Source organism: Oncorhynchus mykiss, chromosome 20 (assembly GCF_057628025.1).
Source record: "Oncorhynchus mykiss isolate SJ-2025 chromosome 20, ASM5762802v1, whole genome shotgun sequence".
Taxonomy (NCBI): domain Eukaryota; kingdom Metazoa; phylum Chordata; class Actinopteri; order Salmoniformes; family Salmonidae; genus Oncorhynchus; species Oncorhynchus mykiss.
The window spans coordinates 33,798,482-33,816,927 of NC_143041.1; the positions used below are offsets into that span (position 1 = coordinate 33,798,482).

Consider the following 18,446-nt stretch of genomic DNA (forward strand, 5'->3'; position numbering starts at 1 on the left):
ATGCTGCCAATTCACACGCTATGTGAACACAGGTTATTGCTGTATGGTACGTTTGACTTAAGTCTGTATATAAAAAACGGAATCACGCTACACATTAACTAATTCTGTGGTTTATGCAGCGCTCACTTCCTTTCGGGAACTAGGATACTCAGACATTTCCTACTTGCTAACTCACATGTGTCAAACTCATTCCAAGGAGGGAGGAGTGTATGCAGGTTTTTGCTCCACCCTGCTTGATTGACGAATTAAGATCACTAATTAATAAGGAACTCCCCTCACCTGGTTGTGTAGGTCTTAATTGGAAGGAAAAAAACAAAAACTTGCAGAAACGCGGCCCTCTGTTGAATTAGTTTGACACCCCTGTGCTAACTGGTTGAACGTGGCACGTGTATAACTACAACAAGTTAGAACGTTTGACATTTCTGCGTTTTCTAGAACCAACTATCAAGTGAATGCGCCATTACTACTGGTAGCCTACCGCATTGCAAAGCAACACATTGAAAAAAATCCAATGCTTGCAACACACGCAGTGTCACGCACCCGCAACCTGGTCCGGCAGATGAGTTGCAGCGGTGTGTATTGCCAATTAAATGAATGGCCTTCTGCCAGAACACATACAGTTTGCACAAGGTTATAGGTCTACTACAACCCAAATAAGTAATATTTATAGGGTAAAACAAGTCCTATCCATATAATATCCATACAAATGTGTTCATCGCAAGTAGGAATTCAGGGTCATATTCAATACAAAAACTATGTTTTAATTGACATATTTAGTGTTGGCAATGGCCAAGAAAAACAGGAAATCCAAATTTAGACACACATTAAACATATACACGAAGGTTGTACAGCAAATTCAGCTTATTACGCCTGCTACTGCATCACTGTAAAAACAATTGAAGTTGCATCAACTTTAAAAATATATATCACACAAACGTTTAAGGCAACCAGCTGCAACACGATTTCTAGTTTCCTCAACTTTGGCATAGGCCTATATCAGTAATGCAGCCTATGCATGCAGCTTTCCTGTCCCAAAGTTGAGTAAACTAGATATTGTGTTGCAGCTGGCTGGTTGTTTTGATTTGTATGTGTTTCTTTTTGTGATATAAGATAGGTTGTTTACCATAGGTTGAAGGCCTACAGTAGGTCCGATAATCACGGTCCGCCACTGGTCACCACTATAATAAGGGACAAAAAGAATGGGGTGCAATTAAACACAAATAATAGTGCTCATTTATGATGAGACATCTGTGCTCATGATAGATGCAATTTGAATTGTATCTCTTTCTTTCTCTTTCTCTGACTGAGGCAGAGATTTATTAACTTGGTGATCATGTTGAGAATGTTTTTATAGGAGATCAATCAAAGTTCCTATCAGTGGATTAACATGTGAGAGGGACCAATATTTCCTTGCTCCTTAGGATAAACTGCATAAAACATGATCATTCATATTATAATGCACTGCGTTATATAAACCCTGTAGGCTACTGTATACAACTAGGTCTCAGTCTTACGTCAGAATTAGACGTTCATCCATGTTTCTCTCACAATACATTCCAAAGTTGTTGCAAACGTCAAATTTCAAAGTGTTTAAGGTTAAGTTTAGGCATTAAGTCTGAAAGGTAAGGGTTAAGGTTTGGGAAAGGTTTAAAACAAAAATCTCAAAAACAGCATTCTACAGCTGGATTCAAACTTGTAACCTTTGGAATCAGAAGCAGGTGCTTATGCCCACCCACAACCGAAACCTACTTGAAGGTAACATCGCTCAATGTTGCCCCTAGTGGCCGGTTTCCACGTCATCTCCTGATGTCCTCAGACATGGATGGACGTTGAAATCTGACTTGTATCACGGGTGACCTGGCTGTCTGTATAACAGTGGTCATGTTAATCAGTCATCACAAATATTTGAATAGGCTGAGAGTACATCTCTGTGGATTTTCAAAGGCTCAAATACAATCTTTCTGTTCTCAGTCTATTTTTGAACTTGTATTATTCTCATTGTTTCCCTTTAAAAGCAGCCTGAGAGAAAGAAAGAGGGAAGGAGAGAGTGAGAGATAAGGCTTTCTCCAGCCCTGAGATCCTGCATGTCTATTCTCCCAGTCTGCTATGGCCAAGATAAGACTGGCATCATTTGAATAATACAAAGTGGGTAGACTCAGTGAGCCAAGGGAAATGCTGTGTCAGTCATTCACTCTGACTGGTTTATTATTAAAGGAAAGTTATTCTGATACTGGACTATGGGCATGCTAATTCTACACACAGTGCTTAAGCCCACTTATGGTCAAACCCTGCAGATATTGCAGATTTAAACAAAACCGTGTGTACACTGGGAAGGGGTTACTGAGAATTTGACGGTAGCTTACGGGCAGCTCAGTGGCAAGTACAACTCTATATTTCATGTTACAGCACACTTATTGTAATATAAACATGGTATCAAAGCAAATACTCTGCAATGACACAGTACAATACCGTAAAATGTACTGGATTATACTGTAATCACAATTAATGGATTAAATTAATTGAGGGGAGGGGTTTGTATTTCACAGTATTTTATTGTAATTCAAAGGGATTGGTGCAAGCAAGTTGGCTACTAGATAAAGTGTTTACACATGAGTATATTAATTAATATTTGGTGTCGGATACAGTATATTCGGAAAGTATTCAGACCCCTTGACTTTTTCCACATTTTGTTAAGTTACAGCCTTATTGTAAAATGTATTAAATTGTTGTTTCCCCTCATCAAGCTACACACAGTGCCCCATAATGAAAAAGCAAAAACTGTTTTTTATACATTTTTGCTAATGTATTAAAAATTAAAAACGTAAATATCAGATTTACATAAGTATTCAGACCGTTTACTCAGTACTTTGTTGAAGCACCTTTGGCAGCGATTACAGCCTCGAGTCTTCTTGGGTATAATGCTACAAGCTTGGCACAACTGAATTTGGGGAGTTTCTCCCATTCTTTTCTGCAGATCCTCTCAAGCTCTGTCAGGTTGGATGGGGAGCGTCGCTGCACAGCTATTTTCAGGTCTCCAGAGAAGTTAGATTGGGTTCAAGTCCGGGCTCTGGCTGGGCCACTCAAGGACAGGCCACTCCTGCGTTGTCTTGACTGTGTGCTTAGGGTCGTTGTCCTGTTGGAAGGTTAACCGTTGCCCCAGTCTGAAGTCTTGAGCGCTCTGAAGCATGTTTTCATTAAGGATCTCTCTGTGCTTTGCTCCATTCATCTTTCCCTCGATCCTGACTAGTTTCCTAGTCCCTGCCGCTGAAAAACATCCCCACAGCATGATGCTGCCACCGTCATGCTTCACTGTAGGGAAGGTGCCAGGTTCCTTGTGGTAGCAGGATTACAGGATTATGTTATATATATGCACCAAATGGTTGTTTTATTTAATAGAGTAAGGTTCTTAGGACTCTCTCTCTCCTTTCTGAGTTAACTGAGAGGAGTCTTTATGGAGCTTGGGCTGGCAACTGATTAAGTGATGGCTTGGTGATAAAAACCTACAGCTGGCATTCCATAGATCAGATGTAGTGGGTGTCACCGAGATAGAGATAGCCTGGAGGAACAGAACAAAGACCTCAGTATTGACGCTTGGTATTAAGGTCTGAGAGTCCTTTGGGTGCCATTTGGAAAACTCCAAGTGGGCTGTCGTGTGCCTTTTACTAAGGAGTGGCTTCCGTCTGGCCACTCTACCATAAAGGCTCGATTGGTGAAGTGCTGCAGAGATGGTTGTCCTCCTCCACAGAGGAGCTCTGGCAGACTGACCATCGGGTTCTTGCTCACCTCCCTGACCAAGGCCCTTGTCCCCCGATTGCTCAGTTTGGCCAGATCTAGGAAGAGTCTTGATGGTTCCCAACTTCTTCCATTTAAGAATGATGGAGGCTACTGTGTTGTCTTGGACTTCAATGCTGCAGACATTTTTTGTTACCCTTCCCCAGATCTGTGCCTCGACACAATCCTGTCTCGGAGCTCTACAAACAATTCCTTCAAGGTCCTTATACGGACAGGTGTGTGCCTTTCCAAATCATGTCCAATCAATTTAATTTACCACAGGTGGACTCCAATCAAGTTGTAGAAACATCACAAGGATGATCAATGGAAACAGGAACAAACTGAGCTCAATATCGAAACTCATATCAAAAGGTCTGAATGCAAATAAGGTATTTCTGTTTTGTATTTTTATACATTTCCTAAATGTTCTAAAAACCTGTTTTTGCTTTGTCATTATGGGGTATTATGTGTTGATTGATGAGAGAAAAAAATATTTTATCAATTTGTGAATAAGGCTGTGACATAGCAGAATGTGGAAAAAGTCAAGCGGTCTGAATGCTTTCTGAATGCACTGTATCACTTGTAGTTCTAGAAGCCTTAACAAAGGCTTCCAAACTGACTGAGACTACAGGGCAAACGGGACCAAAAGGAGGTGGCAAAATGCTCAACAATTTAAGGTTTAAGATTTGCTGCCACTCCAATATATCCCCTATACATGTTGATGAGGCACTATAACCACATAAGAGTTCAATTGATACAGCATTCTCACTCGTGTGCAACAAATATAGTGTCTTACAAGGTATGCCTCAAAATATGTTAATGAGACGGAAATAACAATACCACGCATCAACAGGTTTTTGGCACTCTGAAGATACAGTACGGTACAGTACTGTATTCTGTGGGGTGGAATTACAGTACCATTCAAAATACAGCAAGTGTTTCCCTGTTCACAACATTTTCAAACAACACACCATAATTTACAGTATGCTGCAGTAACATGTTTCAGAGTATTTTTACTTTTGATAATATCCCAAATTACTCTATTATTTAAAATGTTCTATTACTGTGGGCTATTTTACTTATTAGACCACATGCACATGTTTTACAAAGGATAGGATTGAAGTAATATGTTTTTGATGCTCCACTTTGCCTGAAACATATATGAAAGTTGTGTGATGATCAAAACTGAAGAGAAGAAACTGCTGTGTCTATCTGTATTCCCTTCATCCAGAGACATCACAGATCCATTCCTGAAATAGGCTAGGTGAGATCACAGCAGAAATGCTTTTATCAACAGCTGAGCGGTAGATAGGCCTATATTTACTCCATCATGACTGTTAGAGCAGGCTCAGTATAAATAGAAACACTACTGGTTCTATGGGCTGCATCTATTGAGTAGCATCTGAGAACATACAGTACAGTATGTTTATGAAAGCACATGTTCACGCCTGTCACACAGCAAAATCGTCAGTGTCCATATCCTGGTGTAAGCAGTTGTTGGTTTTGATGTGGTGTTACTATGAATGGACTGAGTGCCAGCTGGTGTTGGTTTTTAAAAAAGAAATGTTCTTCAATCACGGTGTCAAATTGTCCAGTGTTACTTAATGTTGATCTTTCAGTGAAGTTAGATTTTAGAATTGTTTGTTTCAATATCTATATTTTTGCATGTACATTGCTTGATTAATTAATGTTATGCTACTCAAATAGAAAAAAATATATAATATTCTAAACTAATCCAATCTGTTATATGTAATTATTGCATCTGTTACTGAAATGGTTGTTCCAGTTCAGATGCTTAAGTTAGCCTCATATCTTAATCTTCCCAACTATGCAGTCGTTCTGAATGCAGGTTGTGGGTGAATAAAAATTGACTTTGGCTGGATTCCAATAGCAATTACACATCACTTTGCAAGCCAGCATAATGTGACTTGCAGGCCTGATTTTGCCTGTAAACCATGAGTTTACAGTCCTCTGTATTAGGGTTAAGCTAGGCCCTGAAAATAAGGCCTTATGAATAATGTATTGTGTTAATGAATAAAATGTTTATGATAACTAACTTGCTTGCTTAGGATCCCACTTAAAGAAGGCCACAATACTGAAAATGGATGACTGCAACAACCATGCCTCTGTCACTAACAAATACAGTCATGGGTGGTAATGCTACAATTCACTCGAAAAGCAAGGCAATCTGGGAAATATGCTAATTCGGTTTTTACCTAACCAGTGTGTTAATTTAACACTGAAAAGTGTGGACCCATATAGACACTGGATCAGTGTTGATTTAACACTGGATAATTTGCTGTGAAAGTATCAGTCATCAGCGTAACAGTGTACATTTAACACGGAGTGGAACATTTTAATGCTGCTGGTGTTGGAAAGTATCTTTATTAAAAGGGCAACACTTTGAAAAGTGTAAATCCAACACTTTCTGGTGGTTCTCATATAAACACTTCAAAAGTGTGAAATTAAATACTCACAGTGTTCAATTTACCAATTGAATTTAGGTATGCACGCTCTGTTTATTTCGTAACACAGAGAGAGAGGCATGTACTGGGTCGTTCCATCAATTTGGTGCGTTGAGAAGTGTCATTTTGGAAGGAATTTCAACAAATTTGAACATTCTGTCATAAAGAGCACATGTTCAACTTCATAAAAAACAATTTTTTCTATAGTATGTGCCTATTAAGTGCCAAATAAAAGGGTTGACCATGACAGAGGTTGACGATTTGATCTTAAATCAGCCCTAAATCCCCTTGTGACAAGGGTAATGGAAGCTTGTTGTGTGCAACATGGAATGGCAATTGAACGCAAGCTCCACAAAAAAAATGAAATTGTGAAAAAAAATTCTTGCCTGCCTATCAATGGGTGAAAAAAATTATTGCCTGCCTATCAATGGGTGAAAAAAAGTATTGCCTGCCTATCAATGGGTGAAAAAATTCTTGCCTGCCTATCAATGGGTGAAAAAAAGTATTGCCTGCCTATCAATGGGTGAAAAAAATATTTGCCTGCCTATCAATGGGTGAAAAAAATTCTTGCCTGCCTATCAATGGGTGAAAAAAAGTATTGCCTGCCTATCAATGGGTGAAAAAAATATTTGCCTGCCTATCAATGGGTGAAAAAAATTCTTGCCTGCCTATCAATGGGTGAAAAAAATATTGCCTGCCTATCAATGGGTGAAAAAAAATATTGCCTGCCTATCAATGGGTGAAAAAAAATATTGCCTGCCTATCAATGGGTGAAAAAAAATATTGCCTGCCTATCAATGGGTGAAAAAAAATATTGCCTGCCTATCAATGGGTGAAAAAAATATTGCCTGCCTATCAATGGGTGAAAAAAATTCTTGCCTGCCTATCAATGGGTGAAAAAAATTCTTGCCTGCCTATCAATGGGTGAAAAAAATTCTTGCCTGCCTATCAATGGGTGAAAAAAAATATTGCCTGCCTATCAATGGGTGAAAAAAATTCTTGCCTGCCTATCAATGGGTGAAAAAAATTCTTGCCTGCCTATCAATGGGTGAAAAAAATTATTGCCTGCCTATCAATGGGTGAAGAAAATTATTGCCTGCCTATCAATGGGTTGAACAGGGTTGACGTGTTCTGCTCGACCCATTCAGTTTTCCACCACAAAACACCAGAAAATGTCCAAAAACAGTAGAACCAGCTCACCTGCTTTTACACTATGATTAGACTATTAGATGTTAATGTATCATTTGGAAAATTATATTTTAAAATAAATAGTTTCACCATATTAAAACAAGAGTTCAGTTCAAGTAACATGGTTGACCTTAAGATGAAGAACATTAATCACTAATCATGAAATAAATAATGATGTTCTGAAATGACTTCGTCAAAGCAGCAAAATACAATACAATATTACAATGATGGTGAAACTTAGAGAAATGTGGGTGTTAAGTGGGTAAAAATATTCCTAGAAGTGATATAGGGTTGACAGAGGGACATGTCAAAATGCTGAATATTGAATTCTCCATGTGGCCTATACCATTTAATATAACCGGTTTTAAAATTAAATATTGGTGCACAATTTCTACTTTAAATATCAAAGATATGCAAATTACCCTCTTTTCATGGCCAGACCCTACTGTATATTAACTGTCACTAATACTTGGACCCTTCTGTTCAACAAAAAAACAAAAACATCTGAGTCTTTGAAAATATTAGAATTCATATTTTGAAGCAGCTGTAGAAAACGTTGTCCCAATGATCTCTTTGTTCCACAAATAGAAGAAAGATCACATACTTGTCACATATGTGCTACTCCCTGCTGCTCTTTAGACTGAGCGGTATGTTTTACAACACATCAATGTCCTGTCTGACAACCGGACATGTGAACTCCTTGGGGGAAACAACCTTGTCCCTAATCCTTCACACCCATCCTGCACGAGATCTGGGTTTGGGTGGGTCTATTTCTGTGCCTCACATATCACAATGACACCAACCTACTCTACTCCCCCTATTATGATTTATCCCCTAACTACTACACTTCCTCGAGTCCCCTCTCTAGCCTTGGGTCTGGGGATCAGGTTTTATCCCGTGCCTGGTGTTAGGTCGGTCTTCCACACCACAGGGTCTCTCTTGTCCAGCCCCACCCATTACACCTGTCCTTGGGCTGGAATGTTTATCCAACATTCTGACCATGCCATTGGGTTAACCCGTCTCTATTCGCTGTGTGTGGCATGAAGTGTGCAATATCTTTAAGATGTTAAGATGAGAGTATAAAAAAGAGCGCAGGTCAACAGTGTTTATTCTTTCTTTTGGAAAAGTTTTATTGTTGCACTTCCTTTTAAAACAGTTCATGTATTTTTGCACAATTTTATACACATAAAAACGGCATAAAAGCATAAAACACAGCATTTGAATGTTACATTTAAATTAGTTTAAAAGTACATGTTGTTAAAACCAATAGAAACATCCATGAATAAAATTACTTTTTCTTGTAAAAAACATCAAATTCTGTAAAAAGCCATTTAAAATGTGTACAAATGATTTAATGAAGGTAACACATTTTTAAGACATGAAAAACATTTTAAAAAGTTACTGTTAAAAGGCTTTCTTCTGTCTTTTGTACAGGAACGGTGTGAGTCCTTATCAAACTCGCCTCCTCCTGCTCCTCCGAATCAATTACCGTCCTGTCCGTCGGGGCCCAGAGGAGATCCCTCCCCTAGGCGCCACAGCGCTGTCAGGCCGTGACCGCCGGGACCTTGGGTGTTGTGGGGGACCCTTCGCCTGGGGTCGAGGCCCCCTTTCTTCTGTACCACCCCAGGGCTTCCGTGACTACCATGGCCACTGCCTGGGGGGTGGTCTCTACTCGTTTCACTACCAGCAGGTTGCGGGAGGACCACTGTGCATCCTTCAGACACGAGCTGGGCCGTTAGGTCCTCCCCTGCTGGCAGACACAGGGAAATCAGGGAGCCTGCTTCCTTCTACAGGTCCCTGGTGGCTCTGCACTCCCAGAGCAAGTGCCTCACCGACCCCTCTTGGCCGCAGCCTGGTAGGGGCACGCGGATATCCTCGCCATGTCCCGGGAGGGCATAACGGCCCTGACCGGGAGGAACTCGTGGGCAACCATCCAGGACAGGTCCCAGTGCCGAATCAGAAGAGCAGGATGGGTACACGTTATGCCAAACCGTTATGGGCTCGCCTATAGCAAGCCTGCGCACTGGACACACTGGTTCCTGCTCCTGCACAAGAGAGAGAAGAGAGCGAGGTTTAGTTACAACCGTGACTGCTTCTTTCTCCAGTTTAAAATATCTTAAAAACGTCTGGAGCTGGATGTAGTGTGTGGGGAGCAGGAAAGAGACTGGGGCTCGCAGGTCGACTGGGATCAGCCTCAGGGTCCTGAGGTAACATCCCAGCCAGAACCGTGCGAGGGCCTGGGTCTTGTTGTTGACCGGGGAGGTGGCAAGAGTGAGATGTAACGCTGTGTAGCGGCTGCCCAGGAACAAGTAGAGGTCAGGCAAGCCTTTCCCCCCCCCCCTTGGACCTGGGCCTCTTGACCACCTCCCTCCTCAGCCTCTCCCACTTGCTTCCCCACAGGAAGTAAAACAGCATCAACAGTGAGTTTATGGAGGAGTGTGTAACTGAGGGTAGGGTGGGTTTAAGGGGGAGGAGTGTGTAACCGTGATGGTGGGGGCGGGTTTAAGGGGGAGGAGTGTGTAACTGTGAGGGTAGGGTGGGTTTAAGGGGGAGGAGTATGTAACCGTGATGGTGGAGATGGGTTTATGGAGGAGGAGTGTGTAACTGTGAGGGTGGGGTGGGTTTATGTGGGAGGAGTGTGTAACTGTGAGGGTAGGATGGGTTTAAGGGGGAGGAGTGTGTAACTGTGAGGGTAGGGTGGGTTTAAGGGGGAGGAGTATGTAACCGTGATGGTGGAGATGGGTTTATGGAGGAGGAGTGTGTAACTGTGAGGGTAGGGTGGGTTTAAGGGGGAGGAGTGTGTAACTGTGAGGGTAGGGTGGGTTTAAGGGGGAGGAGTATGTAACCGTGATGGTGGAGATGGGTTTATCGAGGAGGAGTGTGTAACTGTGAGGGTGGGGTGGGTTTATGGGGGAGGAGTGTGTAACTGTAAGGGTGGGAGTGGGTTAGGGTTAGGGTTACAGTGATACACACTCCTCAGTGATACAGTGAATTATAAGTGAAATAATCTGTCTGTAAACAATTGTTGGAAAAATTACTTGTGTCATGCACAACGTAGATGTCCTAACCGACTTGTCAAAACTATAGTTTGTTAACAAAATTTGTGGAGTGGTTAAAAAATGAGTTTTAATGACTCCTACTTAAGTGTATGTAAACTTCCGACTTGAACTGTACATGATGGTGTTCTCTTCAGCTGAGGGCTGGTGCCAACTTATTTAGGTTCCAACACAACAAATGCAGAGCTAAATACTGTGTATCATCAGTCACCCCTCCAGCATGTTAGAGAAACAGAGGGAATGCTGCTTCTCTTTGCCATGCCGACGATAAAGCACTCAATCAGTAAACAGGGAACAGTCCACTCTAAATATGGACTGTTTGTACAAGTTATGTGCGACGTATGTGAGGTTGTACAGGTGTGTGTTTATGACTGAAATCAGATTCATGAGTGAGACGTATTTTGGCACGAGACCCCAAAACCCTTCTGTGGGCTGAAGAGTAGACTGAGCGGGAGGGCCATGATTATTAATAGCCCCTGGAGCCAGAGGTGTTACTAATGAGGGGGGTTTTGGGGGGTGCATATGTGTTGATGCCCCACTAGAGATTAGGGGTGTCAGAATGATCCTCCTTGCCCGGTAACCCACTGACCTTGGGCAATGATTAACTCAGCATGACAGAGTTTATAATGAGTATACAAGTGGTCATGACTCTGTGTGTGTGTGTGTGTGTGTGTGTGTGTGTGTGTGTGTGTGTGTGTGTGTGTGTGTGTGTGTGTAATTATTTGTTACACTCTTGAGACCAAGGTCAAAGACACACTGCCAGAAGCTATTCTGGGTGCCATAGCTACAGAGACGCTATTATAATAATAATAATGATTATGACAATTATAAAAGAGTAACCAGAAGTCACTTTGCTTAGCAATACAGCAGCTGCTGGTATGAAATTAAGAATATACATATTCTACTGAGCCATTCACTTAATGTTTGTATTCTTATCTTGTATTATTTCTTATTGTTGTTGCATTGTCGAAGGACCCTACAAGTAAGAATTGAATTGGATGGTGTATACCATGTGTATCCCGTACATACACACACAGTGACGGATCTAGTTTGTATGTGTCCCTGGGCGATCCCCCCCCCTTCAGCCCAGCACTCCAAACTTCTCTCTCACATTTACCAATGTGGAAAATCTTTCCTGAAGGGCTGAGGTTGCAGCATCAACAACAACATTGAAAAATGTCCCCTCCAGCTTCTTCAGGACATCACTCAAAGGCTCATCAAATGATTTGTATGAAAAGTGCCGCTTTGTGGACCTCAGTCTTTTTTGTTGTAGAACGGCCTCTACATTCACACCCTCACAAATATCCTTGGCTGATGTTTGTGCAGTCATAAAGCCTGTTGACCTGTAGAGACCTCTCTCTGTCTTTCTGAGAAGACTGACTGCAACATCCACATGCATCTTGGGAGACTGCATCAGCTTTCTCACATGTTGGATCTGGCTCAAGCTGTCACACCACACCACTGTACAGATGCTGAAGCGATATGATCCCATCTCCTCTGACAAGGACTGGGCCTCAATCTTTATCACAGGGTCTTTGGTTTGATCCCTCACCTCAATCAGTGCCTCTCTCACCGCTGCTGCCTGATACATCAGTGGCTCGACGCTCTTAACTTTACGCTCCCACCTTGTCTCAGTCCACATCTTCAAAGTGATATCCACATGTTTTTTCAGGATGGCCCATCGTTGTATGGAGGCTGAGAACAAGGTGTACAGTTTGTATAAGATGCCAAAGTAGCCTGTGGCATTGACAGAATTTTTAGCAGCATCAGTCACGACCAGGTTCAATGTGTTTAAAAAAAATATATATATATATATATATATATATAGTGGGGCAAAAAAGTATTTAGTCAGCCACCAACTGTGCAAGTTCTCCTACTTAAAAAGATGAGAGGCCTGTAATTTTCATCATACCTACACTTCAACTATGACAGACAAAATGAGAAGAAAAATTAAATTTGGTGGAACATAAGTATTTGGTCAATAACAAAAGTTTCTCAATACTTTGTTATATACCCTTTGTTGGCAATGAAAGAGGTCAAACGTTTTCTGTAAGTCTTCACAAGGTTTTCACACACTGTTGCTGGTATTTTGGCCCATTCCTACATTCAGATCTCCTCTAGAGCAGAGATGTTTTGGGGCTGTTGCTGGGTAACACGGACTTTCAACTCCCTCCAAAGATTTTCTATGAGGTTGAGATCTGGAGACTGGCTAGGCCACTCCAATACCTTGAAATGCTTCTTACGAAGCCACTCCTTCGTTGCCTGGGCGGTGTGTTTGGGATCATTGTCATGCTGAAAGACCCAGCCACGTTTCATCTTCAATGCCCTGCTGATGGAAGGAAGTTTTCACTCAAAATATCACGATACATGGTCCCATTCATTCTTTCCTTTACACGGATCAGTCGTCCTGGTCCCTTTGCAGAAAAACAGCCCCAAAGCATGATGTTTTCACCCCCATACTTCACAGTAGGTATGGTGTTCTTTGGATGCAACTCAGCATTCTTTGTCATCCAAACACGACGAGTTGAGTTTTTACCAAAAAGTTATATTTTGGTTTCATCTGACCATATGACATTCTCCCAATCTTCTTCTGGATCATCCAAATGCTCTCTAGCAAACTTCAGACGGGCCTGGACATGTACTGGCTTAAGCAGGGGGACACGTCTGGCACTGCAGGATTTGAGTCCCTGGCGGCGTAGTATGTTACTGATGGTAGGCTTTGTTACTTTGGTCCCAGCTCTCTGCAGGTCATTCACTAGGTCCCCCCGTGTGGTTCTGGGATTTTTGCTCACCGTTCTTGTGATCATTTTGACCCCATGGGGTGAGATCTTGCGTGGAGCCCCAGATCGAGGGAGATTATCAGTGGTCTTGTATGTCTTCCATTTCCTAATAATTGCTCCCACAGTTGATTTCTTCAAACCAAGCTGCTTACCTATTGCAGATTCAGTCTTTCCAGCCTGGTCTTTCCAGCCTACAATTTTGTTTCTGGTGTCCTTTGACAGCTCTTTGGTCTTGGCCATAGTGGAGTTTGGAGTGTGACTGTTTGAGGTTGTGGACAGGTGTCTTTTATACTGATAACAAGTTCAAACAGGTGCCATTAATACAGGTAACGAGTGGAGGCTCTCTGTGAGAGCCAGAAATCTTGCCTGTTTGTAGGTGACCAAATACTTATTTTCCACCATAATTAGCAAATAAATTAATTAAAAATCTTACAATGTGATTTTCTGGATTTTTTTCTCTCATTTTGTCTGTCATAGTTGAAGTGTACCTATGATGAAAATTACAGGCCTCTCTCATATTTTTAAGTGGGAGAACTTGCACAATTGGTGGTTGACCTAATACTTTTTTGCCCCACTGTATATATATGTATAATCATCCACTTACATGAGGAGTGAAGAAGCCCTATGCACCATTAACACATCTACTCCTGGAGTAACTCCCTATCAAAGATACTCATTAGATGGTTTGGCAGGAGGCCCTGGGCCAATGGGAGGTCAAAGTTGAGGGCTTAGGGAGAGTGAGAGCGAAGTTACAGACATGAAGATAGAACTTGAACCACTGACTAAGGTTGCCTTCAATCACAAAGGTTGAAACGGATGTCCAACACACCTGTTTGCTCGGGGAAAATGTTGTTTTACATTTTGAATTGGTTTTCTGACAGACAGGACAGCACAACCCTCTCCCCCAACACACTCCTCCCTTTGAAAGCCATTGGGATGCTGTGTCTTTTACGCATCCATTTGTCTGATTGGAAGGTACCCTTAGAGTCCTCATGTGATAATCAACAATGTAAATGTTAACTCTCTTGCTCTCTCTGTCAATTGCATTCAGTACCTCTATCCATCTCAGGTGGCACAGAGAAAATATTCCAAAGATCTCCAGAGCCTTCTGACCTGTGATCTCTCCAGAGCAGAGAAGTAAACACCGCTGGTGGTAATATACTTTATGCACTATGCAAATCTCCATCACAATTGCTGTCTTTCTAAGTGATGAGCGTATTATAGCATATTATCCATTTACTGTACTCACTCCAAAACTCATGCTATCTCCTCCCTCTAAAAGTCTCCCAGACAAGCTAACGTGTCAATCCCCCTGTCCCCAGGTGAGTCTGCTGGGCCATGGAAGTTAAGAGCAGCACATCAAAAGAACCTGCCACTCTGTTGTCAGTTATCAGCAAATATCAAGGCTTTCAAAGGCCAAATTTGGGGGATGATCACCAAACTCAATAAAGTTTGGTATAAACTAATCATGTTCAAGTTGTTACAAAACAGTACATTTTTAATAGTCTGTTCTAAACATTTTTACTAACTACTTTGGTAACTTAAACATCATACAACATGCAGACTTTCTCCAACAAGACAGCACTTGGTGCTTACCTAAAGGTCTAAAATCAATGCAAGTGTCATGTCCAGGGTGTATACATTTTTATTAATGTACAGTACATTCAGACCCCTTGACTTTTTCCACATTTTGTTACGTTACAGCCTTATTCTGAAATTGACTAAATCGTTTTTTTCCTCATCAATATACACATAATACCCCATAATGACAAGGCAAAAACAGGTTTAGAAATGTTTGCAAATCTATTTAAAATAAAACGTAAATAGCACATTCACATAAGTATTCAGACCCTTAACGCAGTACTTTGATGAAGCACTTTTGGCAGTGATTACAGCCTCGAGTCTTCTTGGGTATGACGCTACAAGCTTTGCACACCTGTGTTTGGGGAGTTTCTCCCATTCTTCTCTGCAGATCCTCTCAAGCTCTGTCAGTTTGGATGGGGAGCGTCGTTGCACAGCTATTTTTAGGTCTCCAGAGATGTTAGATCGGGTTCAAGTCCTGGCTCTGGTTGGGCCACAATCCTGTGTTGTCTTGGCTGTGTGCTTAGGGTAATTGTCCTGTTGGAAGGTGAACCTTCACCCCAGTCTGAGGTCCTGAGTGCTCTGTATCTCTCTGTACTTTGCTTCGTTCATCTTTCCCTCCATCCTGACCAGTCCCCCAGTCCCTGCTGCTGAAAAACATCCCCACAACATGATGCTGCCACCACCATGCTTCACCATAGGGATGGTGCCAGGTTTCCTTCAGACGTGCCACTTGGCATTCAGGCCAAAGAGTTCAATCTTGGTTTCATCAGACCATAGAATCTTGTTTCTCATGGTCTGAGAGTCCTTTAGGTACCTTTTGACAAACTCCAAGTGGGCTGTCATGTGCCTTTTACTGAGGAGTGGCTTCCGTCTGGCTACTCTACCCTAAAGGCCTGATTGGTGGAGTGCTGCAGAGATGGTTGTCTTTCTGGAAAGTTTTCCCATCTCCACAGACGAACTCTGGTATTTTGCCAAAGTGACCATTGGGTTCTTGGTCACCTCCCTGACCAAGGCCGTTCCAAGAAATCGCTTCTAATAATATTACTGACTGTTATACCTCTATGGCCCTGTGGTTGTCTGGCAGCATTCTGGTTTCTAATAATATTACTGACTGTTATACCTCTATGGCCCTGCGGTTGTCTGGCAGCATTCTGGTTTCTAATAATATTACTGACTGTTATACTTCTATGGCCCTGTGGTTGTCTGGCAGCATTCTGGTTTCTAATAATATTACTGACTGTTATACCTCTATGGCCCTGTGGTTGTCTGGCAGCATTCTGGTTTCTAATAATATTCCTCCCTGTCCAGCTGAAATGCAATAACAACAAAAACATGAATAACAATAAGCCTAGTCAGGTAGTCATTTGGCTAACTAGGCTAATTAAGCATGCATGTATATGTGTTTAAGCCTATTCAGCTAAATGTTACCAATACAGCCTATTTAATCAATAAACAGGCAGTGGAATGAAGTAGTTTGACAAAAAGTGTTCAAAAGTCAGTAACAATTCTTTAAAATACATTGTTTTTATTTTCCAGTAACATAACATTATTAGCTACTGTTTCCCCCCCAGCAGTTTCAATTTAGCTAACGTTCGCTAGCTACATGTTATCAACCAGATGTTTAACTAGCAAATATATGTGCTTTCTACTCACATCTAAAGCTGCCTGATGAAGCCAGTCAGTTGATAGTGAAATGAGGATGAATATCAGAAGCCAGTTTAGCTGACATGAGCTGCTGTCAATTTCAAATGAAATGTACCATTATATCAAAGATTTGTATAACTAACCCAAGATAGACCAGAGCCTGTAATTTCCAATGGGAGCAAATGAAGCATAATGGGCAGAACAAGCAAGGAGGTGACAGAGCCTAGCACAAGTTAGTAAGATCCTATTGGCATGTTCTAGCATTTATTTGTGCATTTCCCATTAGGGAACGCCTACTCTGTGACGTGCATGTATGCAATAACTAAATTCATCCTCGCACTCCTTTAAACAACGCAACTTTGGCAAAGGGTAAAGTCTACAAAATGCAGTCCACTATGTTTGTTACAGTTTCTAGTTTTGGAAACAGAAAACTGTATGGAGATCAAATGTTTCAATCATGAGAAAAGTTGCAGAATGTTGGCCAAAATCCATCTCTTCTCTCACTGCCGGCTACTGAGCTTCCTCTCATCACCATATTTGGTAGTAAGTGGAAACGCCAAACGGATGCTTCACATTTATACATAGGTGAAATATCTGTGATTATATTTCACATGTTAACTGTGCAATATGTAGAAATCGCTCCACCATTTCTTGGTTGCAAAAAAATATAATAGTTTTCCTAATTTCAGTTTATGTGACAAAACAAGCAATGTAGAGAATCATTGTACCAATCAAACCGCTGTGAAATATCTTTTCAGACGCAAAAACGAAACGTAAGAACAGGAAGCATAGAAACGGCGCACATAAAACAGATCTACCGCTTCTTAGACTTGCTTTCAATGACAGATCTGTAAATCATATTTCTATGTGGTTTTGGCTGATCAAAAGTTCCTGCCAGCAAAGCTGCTCAAAACAGTTTTTTTTACTTGCAAATCTCTTTCTACAAACTTACAAAACATTCTACAAGTTTACGAATCCAACGTGACAATAGGGACAGATTTTTGAGTATGCACAGATAAAAAAAAAAAAATCTCCAAGTGTATTTTATATTCACAGCAGAATATGAATTGTTGTAAATGTAAATTATGCTTGCAAATCTTATTGAATGTATTCAAATGTCAAGTTACAAGTTTGTGACTGTTGTAAAAAAAATTCACACCTCATGATACAGCTTGCATAATTAAATCATACTTGCAACCACAAATCTCAATGTGCGACCACGGAAGAGTTTTGTCATCATTATTATACCATACAAACTGGTTGAATCAATGTTGTTTACGCGTCATTTCAATAAAAAACTTTTAAAAAATCTATGTTGATTCAATGGAAAGCTGATTGGATTTGTGAAAAGTCATTAACTTCAAGGAATTTAGTTGATTTTCTGTTTTTCAGCTAACCTTTAAACTAAATCCAATGGCATGGTTGAATTTGTTCTTGATTTGACTTTGAATTCATGTTAGTTGCCAAAACTAGATGCTGAACTTGTGTAAGCATGGCATCAATGCTCACAGAAATATGATACAATAATATACTAACGACAATACAATGTCCAACTGCACCTTATCATAAAAACTGATAAATACAGCTGCAGGATTTACACTGCTATTTTTAGAATCAACAGGATATATTTCAAGAACAGGAATCTCACACAGGCCTATTTTTAATTCAGAAATACTCCTATATCCCTCAGGACTTGACACTGTGACCTGCAGGCTACTGGAGCAGAGTCTTATCAAGTACAAAGGACATGGTGCAAACAACTACAGCTGCTCAGTGGTCATCCATTGAAACTCATTGTACCTTGTAGATAGAGGCACAAAGACAAGGGTGATGAAACAAAAGAGGTTGTCTTGGTCATACCAATAGTTTGAAAGGCAATTAATACAGTACAATACAGTGATTTTCCCTGTGTCAGCATCATAATCATTTTCATGATCTTGTTTGTGGTAGTGATACTA

General features: G+C 41.1%; 1 long non-coding RNA gene across 1 annotated transcript in view; it reads left to right on the forward strand.

Annotated features, from left to right (window-relative positions):
• Window positions 1-18,446, forward strand: part of LOC149974574 (uncharacterized) — a 423,285-nt gene that overhangs the window by 391,723 nt on the left and 13,116 nt on the right. The gene's annotated exons all lie outside the window — the stretch shown is intronic.